This window comes from Protopterus annectens, chromosome 1.part1 (genome assembly GCF_019279795.1).
Source record: "Protopterus annectens isolate FY-2018-M chromosome 1.part1, PAN1.0, whole genome shotgun sequence".
NCBI lineage: Eukaryota > Metazoa > Chordata > Ceratodontiformes > Protopteridae > Protopterus > Protopterus annectens.
In genome coordinates, this window is record NC_056726.1 from 972,045,766 (window position 1) to 972,060,087 (window position 14,322).

The 14,322-nt window shown below is 39.8% G+C and overlaps 1 protein-coding gene across 3 annotated transcripts in view; it reads left to right on the top strand.

Annotated features, from left to right (window-relative positions):
* HPCAL1 (hippocalcin like 1) overlaps positions 1-14,322 on the top strand; it is a 1,334,575-nt gene that overhangs the window by 823,835 nt on the left and 496,418 nt on the right. The window lies entirely within an intron of this gene.

Genomic DNA, 14,322 nt, shown 5'->3' on the forward strand with positions numbered 1-14,322 from the left:
GGTTCTGGACCCAGTTCCAGACCTTTTGACGCATATGTCAGGAACTCGTCATCCTGCTCTTCAAACTCTCAATTTGACAGCATGGCTGCTCCACTTCCAAATTTAGGCTTCAGGACTTTACACCAGTGGTAAAACACATTTTTGGTATCCTCTCACAAGGCTTCTACCAGAAAATTATATTCTAGTAAATGGAAGAGATTCTCCTACTGGGCACAAACAAGAAACATTGATCCCCTCTCTGCTCCAATCAGTTCTATTTTGGAATTTCTTTCAGAACTTTTCCAGCAAGGCTGCACTGCAGCTACAATTAAAGTCCAACTAGTCACAATTTCTAATTTCCACATTGGTGAATTTACTCCTAATCTGATGTCACACAAATTGTGTCAAGCATTTTTAAAAGGCACTTGTTTATTGAGGCCTCCCATAAAAGAACCTCTCTCACCATGGGGTTTAAATTTTTGTCTAGACTCATCTAACATTACCTACTTTCGAGCACTCATCTTGTGATCTCAACTTCCTCTCTTGGAAAATCATTCTCCTAGTAGCCATTACATGTGCAAGAAGAGTTGTGGAGCTGCAAGCTCCCTCGATCAAGCCACCATATTTGATTTTCCATAAGGACAGAGTATATCTACGAACTAACCCGTCCATGCCAAACGTTTGTTTCCAGATTGATCCAAATCAATCTGTTGAGCTCCCAGTCTTTTTTTTCCCAATCACAGCAACAAGGCAGAATACAAAGTTCACCAATTGGATGTGCATTGACAACTTAAGTTTTATCTGCATAGAACTAAAAATCTCAGAAGAACAGATCAATTGTTCATCTCCTTTTCCGAAGCAAAAAAGAGCATGCCAGTTTCAAAAACTACACTTTCAAATTGGCTCTCAAATTGCATTGCCTTTATATACACCTCAAATAACAGGAATTTACCATTCAAAGTTAGAGGCCAGTTGACCAGAGCATTGGCAAAATCCTCTGCTTACCTAGCCAGGTTGTCAATGGACAGTATTTGTGCTGCTGCATACGTGGGCAAGTCCCCAAGTCTCCCCATATGTTCTTTACTCATTACTCCAGGACAGGGCTTCCTTTGGTTCCACTGTGCTCAAAGGTATACTCCTGTGAGCCACCCAGGAAAATGGTGCTAGGGATGTTGTGCCATCCTTTAAGAATGAAGGCGAGATAGGACAACATAACATAAAAAAGCTATGTACTCACCATAACATTCCATGCTTGTTGTCCATCTCACCATTCATTCTTACAGTGGTAGTATCAAACCCATTGGCAAACCCTACCACCTACCCCAGCCAAGGACTCCTAGAGGACCTAGATGAGAGATCTCTTTTCTTTAGTAAATTATCTCCTTTGAATTTCCTTGTTATTTCTTTCCTGATGTCACATTATTAATTTGACAGCGAACAAGATCTGGGGAATAACACTACTGCATGATGGGATACCTATTCTGCCACAAGCCAAGTCAGAGACTTCAAACTATTGTATTTGGTTGAGTCAGAGCCGAAGATCGGCTCTGAATCCATCCAGTAAGAATGAATGGCAAGATGGACAACAAACATGGGACATTATGGTGAGTACATAACTTTTTTTTTTTTCTCTCACTCAGTCCTGTAATGGTTGTACAGGTAAGCCTGGACACCTGATGAGAGTTTAAGTGAGTCCTAGATCCTGACTGAAAGTGTTGGCTGTATATCAGGTCTACCTTTGAAAAATTGTTTCCAGTAGTCCACATTGTTTGTTAGTGAATCTAGGTAACATCCCAAGTGTATAGAATTTGGGATTTTAATTTATTTATTTAACATTTGTTAATCGGGAAAGTCCGACTTGGAACAAAGCCAATTTTCATTAGAGGCCCAGGGAGAAATGCTCCAGATACATGTCTTTGTCACTGTATTATTCAACAATGCTATACATGTAAATACTGAAAATATCTATTATACTACTTATTTTAGTTCTGCTTTACAGGAGTAAAGGTGAATTATTTGCAAAAAAATAAATTATGTGAAATAGTAGGTTAATCAGTGGGTTGCATCTGCAAGTTTTTTCCTTATGCTTGGGAATATTTTTCCATTTGTAAGTGCGTGTGCATTCATGAATCTTTGACACACAAGCATCCTAGGCATGAGTACTCCCATCTCTGCCCAGATCACCAAGCCCTTGACTTGCTCTCCTGATGCATCTGTTTTTTCACTAGCTGGCTGTAGTTACACTGCCTGTTGAAGGGAGAGACAAGCCATGGTGATTTGTTATCCTTGGGTGGTGTGGATTTTATTAGCATGCCCCATCCATAGCTTCTCCCCATAAATGTAGTTCAGTGGCATCGGTATATGAAAGCTACAGATAATTCAGCATGTGTACAAGCAGTGTATTACCTTCAGGAGAGTTATCAGATTTACTAATACAGACTTTGCTCAGTTTTCCTCTTTTCGATGCAGTTTGGAACTCCTCCATTTTTTTCCAGTAACTTGTAATCCCACTTTGGAAGTGAGCTGTGAAATGCTATCATTAACACTGGTTCAGAAAACAGTCAGTTTAACTGGGCAGTGCCAGATCAATTTGCCATAGAGTAATAAAGCCCTGAGTGATGACAAGGTGACAACAGTTTGACTAGTAGCTCATTCACCTGATAGAACTGGCATGGGGAGGCAAAGGAGTGTGAACTCAAGACAGTGTCTATGGTAGTATCCATAGTATGGACTGGAGAGCACATGGACATGGCCCTGCTATCCCTTTGCAGAAAAGCATTTGTTACATACAGATGCATGTGGCATACATCTCAAAACTCCACTACATACCACCCCCTTGGATGCTCATGTGCACTGAGACTGTAGGATTTAAGTAGAAAGCCCATTCCTTTACAAAGATGACTGTCCCACTCCTGGTTTGCCCAGTCATCAACACCAGAGCCCGGGGAAGCAAATGCATCAGTGGTGTGGCCAGGGTGGAGAGCCGATGGTCAGCACACGACTAGAGCTAATAGAAAACTTCTGTGTAACTAGTCATTGTAGTGGCTTAATGGTAAGGCCTGTTTAGGTCTGGGTTCACTCCTGACCACTGATCACTTTTTCTATGAAGTTTTGCATGTTCTTCCCATGTATGCATGTTTTTTCTCCAGGTACTCTGGTTTCATTCCATAACCAGAAACATGCAGGTTAATTGGCTATTCATAACCAAATAATGTATATGTTGCATTTATCCTTGTTCCTGTGGCTGGTGTTATGGCAAAAGGGTAATTTTGAAGAAACATTTTGCTTATTTCTTTAACATCCATGATCATTTTATTTTTGTATTTAGTTTTTAATGCAAAGAATTATTAAAAAAAAGTGCTTCTCTGCTTGCTGAAGCTGTCTGGGAATGTTAAGTAATGAGACGCTAGGCACTACATTTTTCTCAGTGGATCACCAGGTTTTACAAAATAAGTCCCAGACGTACTTACAAGTTACACACTCTTCGGTGCTGAACTGTCACATGCTTTTTGCTGCAGATTCCAGAAACATGTTAATGCTGCAAGCATTCTGTCTTGTTAATTTAAAATGTATTTTGTGTCAAGAATGACTGCATCCAGCAGAAGTCTTGTAAATGTTGCAGGTAACTTCCTTGATGTATCCATCAAAGCATTAACCTGACTACATAATTGCATAAATTTTATTTACCAGTTCCATTTCATTTTGTAGAGTAGCCAGCACAAAAAAAGAGTCATACTTTGGGAGCTGTTGTACTGAATGTATTCAAGTACACCATGCATTTTGTGTTTATTATAATACGGTTGTTATAAAAACTGGTAGCTCGTTTAGAAATAAGTGTTTGTGTGGGAGGTGGCATTTACTGTACAGATTGAAGAGCCAATTTATGATCATTACAAAAATTGGAATGCAGCCAATGAAATTTCAAGGCCGCAATTAATGCTTTCACAGGTTTTATATGAATCTGTGTAATTAAATTTTGGCACCTGTTGCTCTGTGCTCAGAGCATTCAGTTCAGTAATTTTATTTATTGTTAAATGCCTCTGCATTTTATAGGATCAGAAAACAAAGAACATGTTTACATGTCAAAGAACACACACTGCAGAAGAGCAGAAATGTCTATGTCTATATATATATATATATATATATATATATATATATATATATATATATATATATATATATATATATGTGTGTGTGTGTGTCAGCAGTTACCCAAAAATGGTAGTCCTTTGTGTTTAGCTACTTTTTTAACCCTATTGGGATGCATCATTTGAGAGAAGAAACATGTAATCTGAAGGATTATTATAGCTCTGTATGCTAAATAAAATACCTGTTAACAGTTGTTAATTAGTACAACAAGCCTTCACACTGTACCCAGACCCACTTGACCAGTTGTCAGCTTTGAAACAGATTGATTTAAATACTTTGTTTTCCAAAATATAGCACTGTTTTCCTGTTGTGATTTCACAGAGCTAATGAAACCCATTCAGAAATGTCTGTCATTTACAAATGTTGTTTCTTCACAGGTAAGAGTTCATACAAAAGATGCTTTTTACTCTTATGCATAAAAGCATTCCTAGACAGATGTACATCACCTGCTTATCTTGCAGTGGGTGGTACCTCTCAACCTCTTAGAGCCAGAAAATCTGGACAAAGCCATAAATAATGGGACACTGAGGCCCAAAAATAGGGAGACTTTTAAAATACTGCTCTTATAAAGTTAGAAAGTTGATAGAATAACAGGTTTTGCATTAGCATATATTTTCTGAAGGGTATGAAGTCTGAAACTCAGTTCTGTCATTATTTTCTGACTTCAGCCCTCAATGATTTGCCAAAAAACTATTTTATGAAAAACAGATTAAAAATATGAGGCGAAAATCTGTGCAGTTGAGAAGTGTGGTGGTAGGTCATCATTCAGAGATTGTCAGTCGCCTTAGTTTCAAACAGATTGAGATTGCTGCTGGTTCACAACAGGAGAGTAGGAAGTAGTATTATGACTATCCCTTCTTCAGGGGGAATGGTGGATGTGTGAGTTTAGATGGGATTTTACTAATTTATTAATTTAATTGAGTTGGTGACCTGGGCCCTCAGACCCTGTTCATCCATGACTAGGGCAAAAAAAGGTAATGGTGAATACAGTATATATTTGGATAATATAGCCAGTCAACCAACATGTTTGTTGGGGGGGGGGGACTGGAGTACCCAGAGAAAGCCTACACTGACATGGGATGAGCATGCAAACTCCATACAGTGACTAGAAGTCAGAATTGAACCCTTTGACTGTTAGGCAGTGTTCTTAGCCACTGCGTGTGCATCCTTTCCACAGAACAGAGTCTACAGAATTTCCCCCACCTAATAGGAAAATTTGAGAAGAGGAAGAAAGAGAAAGAAATGGTAAAGGTGTTAAAATAGCATGGCTGCTTCAGCGAGTTACCGATTTAGCCCACATCCTTGTTCTGCTTAGAAAGTTAGAGTACTCTGTAAATAGTCCCATGTCATCTTCAAGTACTTGTTATAAACAAATTAACTGTAATGGGAAAACTTGGCAATTGATTATTTGCATAGATCCTTGTTTCATGTCTGCATGTCACACGATTCCAGGACAGACTTCATCTGCATGTGATTCAACAAAATTCTTATGTTCAGATAGTTGTCAGACTTTCAAGAATATGTAATGTACCCAAAAGATGTTATCGATTATAATCGCTGTGGTAGCCTTAAGAATATAGGTTCTATCCTGTTTAGGATATAACAGCAGCCCGACAGCTTCAATACCTTAAGGGCACTTTCCATGAGCTCAAAACATTAGTCAGTTTGAGCTGAACTGACTAAAAAGAGTGGTTTGGGTGCAAAGACCTTTCAGAGCTTTCCTGCCACTGAAGAATGCTCCTGTTGAGGGCTGTCTAAGATCGACTATCAGTTAATGCTTTTTGTTGCTGGGCAAACTTTCCCATTTATTTTTTTATGCAGAAATTACACTTTTTCTGTGAAAAATTATTTTTTAAGCTAGGAAAGAGTTTTTATTGACTGTCACACGACTTCTAATAACTTTTAAACAGGAGTGTTACGTTTTACTTTTGTGGGGAAGAAATAATTTAACACTACTTTTTCCAAGGTAAGAATTTTTACTTTTGCGGGCTGATAGTGGTTTAAAATGCTTTTTACTGTATCTTTGGTGGAAAAAAGTTGCATTTTTGTCATTTACCCCTTATACTGACTACAGCTGCTAGGCTTTCCCTGGGAATCTGGCATCCTTTTCAGTTGAGTCATAGAACAACTTTCCAATTCCTCAGTTCTTCCTTCTTCAGGTCACAAAAAGAAAAACATTAATAAACGGCCGTTGCCACTATTGCAGGCTGCTAAAGTGTCTCAGCCACAGATGTGTGACTCTGCTGTGGCCATGTATAGTTGATTTCTTCTGGTGCAGTCCCTTCAGCCGCCATGGAACCGGGGTTATACATGTCCCCTATGACTGTTGGAATGCTGTTGGTTGGCAAGGGAACTCCTGCAAGTCTGGGGAGAAGGGAAAGGACGTACCTTTCTGCATAGCCAGACTACTTCCCTGTCCCCAGGGAGGTTTTACTGTAAAAGTTGATCTGCTGTTTCAGAAATTCCTGTCAAAAAGAAGCAAAAACATACCTTACACTATCTCAATTACTTTGGACAGGAGTGATTTGTTAGTCTTAGCTCATAGTTCAGGCTCCTTACCCTTACAGTTCAGCTGGTTTTGGTAAAAGAAAATAGTCTCTTCATTTTCTGAAGAGGCTCATGAATTTTAACCAAGGAATTGCTCTGGTTTTGCAGCTTTCCTCTCCAAGTTTGCCAATGGGTTTGATACTACCACTTTCAAAAAGCAAATTAAATACAGCAAGCAGCTGGTTAGCAGTTGTTTAAAAAGCAGTAGCAGGAAGGTTCCAAAAAGAAAGAGGAACCACCCAGAACAAAGAACAGTCTTAAATGACTGCCTACAAGATTCCCCTCCCCCATTGCCCTGGCAAATCCTTAATTCGCCAGACCACCACCCCCATCCTTCAAGAATGTTTCTGATGCCAAAGAAGATTCATGGAGACCAGTTCTAGATCCTTGCTTTCTAAACCAGTTTATAATCGTGCCCAAGTTCAAAATGTTAAACATTCATAATATGTTACCTCTCTGATGCATTAGATTCAAAAGATGCGTATTACCAAATTATTGAAAATTCAGATTTCAGATGTTTAAGTTTTTTTGTGTCTGGATCACACTATCAGATATTCTTTCTAGTCAGTGTCGCAGTACTGATTCTTGGGTTTTCACGTCATGCAGAAACCTGGAACTCACCCGATTTCTGGAGTCTTTACAGCATCCCAAGCGGACAGCCATCCAAGGACCAATGTCTGGATGTCGGGGTAAATGAAGGTCATCTGCTGGCACTGTCTTCAGTTTTTTCTAGCTGTGCAGTCCAGTGCGTTTCACAGTCCATTAGTCTGCTCATTTTTCCAGGGTTTCTTCTCTCCTCCAGTCAGATAAGTACCCCATTGGGGATTTTCCTGTTCTAAATCGATGTTTTAAAAGGTTAACAATTGCTTGAAATATGGGAAGCAAATCCTGCATAGAGATTTTCATTCATTGTGTCTGTTCTGATTGAGACATCAGCATGATGTCTTTAATTGTCTCAGTTGTGCTAAATTTTGAGTGGAGACTTAAATGTGGATCCGTAGTCCAGTCATGTGGAGTCCTCATTTTCAGTTCCCTCCATGTCTTCACAATCTCCAGCTTCTTCCAGCATTATTCTGACAAAAAATGCAAAGAAAGACACTGAAGGTATAGCCTGTCGCTCGCCAGGTCAGGAAGAAACAGGTGAACGTTGTAGGTTCTTGTTCAAGCAGCTTTATTATATACAAGCATCATAAACTAAATAACTTGTACGCAAACTAGCTATCCTGCATAAAGATGTTAACACTCTGGCTGCACCTTCAAATGGCAATGAGGATAACATGTACTTGGAATTGATATGCACACACAAACTTAGAAATGCTTCTTAAAGGTACAGCACACCTGTTATTCTACATCCTCCCTCTTTGAGAAATGAGTTAGTCATTGTCACTTGAATTAATAAATATGCAATTTACACAAGAATAATTTTCATCATGCAATTATACAAAGTTATGTACATATGTACAACTATGTCCAAGTTACTGTATATTTCACACTAGGCTTTGAAATGCGACCATATTGTGTGACATAAAATTTGGGATCTGGTTTAGCAACTGGATTTGTCTCTGCTGACTTTTCAATCTTAGGAACCTTGGAATCCTCTGCCGGAACAGTATCAGGAGTAGAGAGACATTCTCGAACAGGAGTATCATCTAGATTGCTCTGAGAGTTAGAGTCTTTGTCATAGGAACAATGCTGTGATGTTGCACTACAGTAAGATGATGTGTGCGATTTCCTCCTGTATTCCACACCCTCAGTTTTAACAAATAAGATCTCAGCACTGTACGTATGCTCGGTACTTGACCAATCCGGTCAAATCCTTTTGCGGTTTGTATCCTCAATGTCTCCTCTTCTTTCAATGGAGGAAGAAATCTGCTTGATTTGTCATAGTTGGACTTTTGAAAAGAATGCTTCTTAAATTACTGGGCTCTAATGGCTTTGTTGTTTTTAGCTTTTGGCCTCAAACTAGAACAGATAGGCTGCGTTTTTCTGGTTTGCCTGGAAAGAAGTATAAGAGCAAGTGAGCCAGGTATATGATCACGAGGTATGTTTCCGAGATTGAATAAATTCAAAATAACATCAGTATTGTCATGCTTTGACTTCTCAGGTAATTGCTTTTGCACTCTGTACTGCACATTCATTAAGTCCATTTGATTGTGGATACTGTAGACTACAAATAACATGCACAAAGTCCCATTCTCTTGCAAATTTCTGAAACAATTGACTGGTAGATTGGGTACCATTGTCAGAGTAATTTCTGTGGACTGCCATGGACTGAGAAATGGTGTTTCAACTTAGTTAATGACAGTAGTAGAGGTCAGAATAAGTAGTAGATCAATATTAAACCAATTTGAATAAGAGTCTACCAGTTCTAAGCAATGTTGATTGTTCCACTCGAATATGTCAGCAGCTACTATTGATCCAAGGTAGTTCAGGGATTTGACTTAGTTGAAGTGTCTCTTTTTGCAGATGCAGTTTAGTACTATTACATACTGGGCAGGAAAAAAGTACTCTATCAATGTCCTTTGCTAGAGAAGTCCAAAACAAGTCCTCCCACCCTTCTCTTAGTAGATTCGGAACCTGGGTGACCATGATGCAAAACCTGGGTATACTTTTGCTGTAAAGAAGCAGAGAAAAATTTTAGGACCTTTGAAAATTTTATTTATTTATTTATTACTCTTGTTGACTGGGTATGTCCGACTGGGTCAGAGGCCCAGGGAGAAAAGCTCCACAGTAATATATGACAATACAGAAACATAGTAACATTAGTACAATAGAATTATTTTACGCATCCAGAAACAGTAAAAATAAAAATCAAGGTCCTTTAAACTAGTGGAGACCCAGGGGGAAAGGCTCCACAGTAGTACAATACCAACAAGTAGTAGTAAATATAATATAATACAGTCAGTAGAACTGTACAATTACATTTGCAGAGATAATCTAGTAGCAGTAAATATAATACAATCAGTAGGACTGTACAAGAGTAAAAACAATAGATATAATGTAAGTTAAAGTTTGCAAAATAGATGTTAGAAAGTCAGGTGAGGAAGGTAACTAAGGGTGGGAAAGTAGATTAACCTGCAAAGAGGCAGGAGCACAGCCAGTGACTAGTGAGGTGTTCCTTTAGTAGTGATTTGAACTCGTTATGTACAGGATTTTTTGTTGTGTCTGGAAGGGTGTTCCAGAGTTTGGCAATTTTGAGCGAATAGAGGGAGTCACCATGTTGGTTGTGGGAGATGGATACTTTTAGTAGGAGTTTGTTGGAGGATATGAGGGAACTGCTATTAGTATTAGATTGAACTAAAGGTGAGATGGCTGGGCAGTTGTTGGGCTGGTAGATTATTTTGTGGGCTAAGGCTAGTTGATTGAGAGATAGAAGGTGGGGGAGCTCTAGCCAGTTTAATGTTGAAAGAGCTGAGAAGTGGTGACATCTGGGTGGGTGATTAATGGCAAATTTAGCAATTTTATGGTAACATGATTCTAGATTGTTGAGGTCAGATTTTCGAGGGTTTGTAAATGAGAGCCATAGAGGAGGATAGATAGGTTTGTGCGAGCAGTGACTAGTCTGGCATTTGAAGTTAGGAATGATTTGGCTCTGTACAGGGTACCTACTTTGATGTGGACTTTTTTTTTGATGGTTTGGCAAAATGTATTTCAAATTTGGGGTTGTATATGGTGACACCTAAAAGTTTTGTGTGGTTAGCGGGGGCAATTTTGGTACCATTTGCAGAGGTAATTGATAGTGAGAACTGGGAAGTCATGTGTTTTTTGGTACTAAAAACTATGATTTTGGTTTTGTTGGGATTTAAAATGAGTTGGTGTTGGGAGAGGTAGGTTTCAATGTCCTGAAAAGAAGACTGCATTTTTAGATGGAGTTCTTGAGGTGAGGGGGCAGAGCAGATAAAGGTAGCATCATCCGCATACTGTATTATGGAGGCATGTTGGGTTGCTGTACTGAGGTTGTTCTTGAATATGATGGAGAAGGGGACCTAGAATAGAACCCTGGGGTACACCCACAGAGAGAAGTAGGGGAAGCTATTTTTCCCACTTTGTAGCTTGTTGATGGTTGGAAAGATAGCTGTGGAACCAAGTTAGTGAGGGTATACTAAGGCCATAGGAAGGTAAGTTATTTAGTAGAAGCTGGTGGGATACGGTGTTGAAGGCATTAGACATGTTGAGAAATATAGAAGAGATGTGCTGGCCTTCATTCATGAGACAGTGGATGGTGTTAGTGAAGATTGAGGGCAGAGCTGGTACTGTGCTTTGGTCTGAAACCATGCTGAGAGTTGGAAAGGAGGTTATTTTTAAGGAAGTAGGATACGAGTTGATTGTGGATGCATTTTTCAAAACGTTTCCGGGGGGGGGGGGTATGGCGTGGGACCATAATTGGCTAGTTCTTTGGAGGGGCCACCTGTATGGAAAGGTATAATATGATATTTTCCATAACAGTGGGACATAATGTTCTTTGATAGAGCGATTTATCAGGACTGAGATGGGGTATGCAACTGAAGTGGCTGCAAGTTTTAAAAATTCATTAGGGAGTTTGTTTGCAGCTGTGCAGTGTGGTTTGAGTTTGGACAGGAGAGATTTTATGTACTTAGTTTGAATGGGTGAGAAGAAGGGACTATGATTGTCAGTGGCTGGGATGGGGGCAGAGTGACAGTACTGACAAACTAATGCTATCTTCCATCAACAACTCATCTCTTTAAGAAAAGTAAGGTTGCACATCGGGTAGTACAGTAGATTGCTTTGATGGCCACCCAACACTGATGCAGTAATTGAGCTTTTGCAAAACTGGATCCGTCATTGTGTCATCTTGTAACTCATCAAGTCATGTGGTAGAACAATTATGAACTTCCATGACATCAAAATCAAAATTCTCTGTGGCAAGCTGTTCAGTTATATTTCTGGGTGATCTGGATAAGGTGTTCGCCAGATAACGAAGTTTGCTTTTCGTATAGACCATTTTGAAGTTGTACTTTTGCAATTTGAGAATCATTCTTCGTAGTCTCTTTGGAACTGGATGCATAGGCTTCTTTAAAATAGTAACCAAAGGTTAATGATCAGTTTTAATCTGGATATTTCGACCATAGATATAATCATGAAACTTGGAATATGCAATCACCATTGCCAAAAGTTCCTTCTCAATTTGAGCATATTGCATCTCAAACTGGGTAAGTGTTCTAGATGCATAGGCTACTGGCCTGCCTTCTTGAAGAGTAACCGCATCTAAACCAAATTTTGAAGCATCGCAGGAAAGAGTTACTGGTTTGTTGACATCATAGTATCTTAATGTTGGTGACATGTTTGTGTGAGCTTTCTCAAAGGTGCTTGTCAGTTCACTGTAGTCTGGTATAAACTTGCCTAAAGAGTTGGCCATACCAAGAAAACATTGTAGAGCTTGCAAATTATCTGGTGCTGGCATTTCAAGAATGGCTGCTTGTTTGGATGGGTCTGGTCTCAGGCCAGTACTTGTAAATAAATGACCTACATGTGTAACTTTTGGTAGTCTTAATTTGCAGTTCAGAGGATTGAGCTTTAAGTTCACTTGACATGCTCTGTCTAGAAAACTTTTTCTGCCTCACCATTGCCTCCGACCAATAGATCACCTACTATTATGGCACAAGGATAATCCAAAAAACATTGCTCCATTGCACGCTGAAAGACTTCACTTGCTGAATTTATTCCAAATGGCACCATGAGGAATCTTTATCTTCCAAATGGGGTATTGAATATAGTTGGTAGTGAAGATTTGTGATCAAGCATCACTGCCAAAATGAACTCTCTGCATCCAAGACAGAAAAAAGTGGCATTCGGTATCAGGGCTATGACTTCTTCAACTGTACGTATAGGATGATGTCTCTTCAATGCTTTATTCAAATCTCTTGGGTCAATGCATATTCTGATTTCATCTGAGCCTTTTTTATGAGCTGCTGCCATGGAAGACACCCATTTGGTAAGTTCTGTAACTGGACAAATTACACCTTGTTGCTGAGCTTTGACTTTATGCTGCATAACTATGGGAACTCTTCTTGCTGGTTTTATAGAATACACTAATGGAAGTTTGCCCAACTTGTCATCGAAAACAAAAACATACTCTGTAAAAATAGTGTTAGTGATGCTGGAACTGCAACACGTGCTTATTTGATGAACTTTGGTAAAAGAAAGCAGATTCATTCTCACTATCTTTGAGATCCAATAATGACTGCACAGGTCTTCCAACTATATAGAATAATAAGCTATAACAGTTATTGGCCACATAACATGAATGCACTACTGAGCCTTCAATTTGAATTTCTTTACCTCCATACTCAACAATTTCACACAACCAGTCACATTTAGTTGTTCATCTGCTCTTATCTTTGCAAAAGTGTCTGAAGACTTAACATTACACTTTGAACCAGTGTCTACTTTGAGCTCACTGGATTTACCATTGATCCGAAGAGTACAAGGCACTTAATTTCTTGCCAGTAAATCTACTGCAGCAGTCTTTTCACCAATCACTGACACACTATCTACATAGATGGCGGACTGCTGCAGGTCTACTCAATTAGCTTGCTTTATTGAGTGACCCTTCTTTGTAACCATGTGAGGTCTACTTAATTAACAAAATCTTTGAAAATAGTTCCATTTCTAGCACTGCTGACCAAATGCTATGCACTTTTATCTTCCTGCCTCATGGTTGGCACCACACTTGCGACAGTTAACAATAAAGCTTGACTGAATAGCATCTGATGATTTTCGTGTTTCACTGTTGCAGTCATCACCTGTGGGTCATCCCTGCTGTGGTAGCCATCGGCCGGCCCAAATACCAGACGCATTGTTTTTTTTGCATCGGCTGCCATTGCCTGTAGTCTGATGTCAGGTCTTCAGTGCTATAAAGCAAGGCAGCCAACATCATTACATCAGTCTTTCTTGCCATGGAGCTCGTAGCAGAAGCAGTTCGCATGAGTACCGGTCGGTCACTACCAGAAGTTGAATTTCAGCTGAAAATGTCTAAAGCTAAATACCCCATTGGGGGCCCTTTTTTCTTGCACTAACCGATGTCCGAAAAAGTTAACAATTGTCTCGCCTGTGGAAAGCAGATCCCACACAGAGACTTCCATTCTTACTGCGTCACTTGTTTAGGCCCAGACCACGACGTCCGCCATTGCCATTTCTGTGCCCTCTTTAATGCGAGAACCTTTTGACATAGAGCTCTTTTTGTAGACAGTTATTTTCTTGTTCTGTCTTCGCATTCTGGTATAGCGTCCATCAGCCAACAATCTGTGGACATTCCAAAAAAAGTACAGAGATATATAGAGACAGACCACACAAGGCCAAGCCTTCAATGACACTACCGCTAAGCAGGTTGTCAGTTCTTTTGAATTCGGTGAGGTGCTTTCGTAGCCCCTCATACCCAATTTGATATCTACTCGGGCCTCTACCGAGACCCTTTTGGAGTCCAGTATCCCACAGAAATCTTCGTCTTTCAAGCCTTTGGCTATCTCTGCCTCGGTTGGGTCCGGAGCTGCGATGCAGGCACCGGCTTCCGAGGAGGCCTTTCGCACTACCGAGTCTAGACAAAAAACAGCGTCTTTGCATCCGACTACCATTTCTCTCAGACCGATGGATTCTCTTAGGCCTAGAAGCCAGGCCACTGCTAGGAAA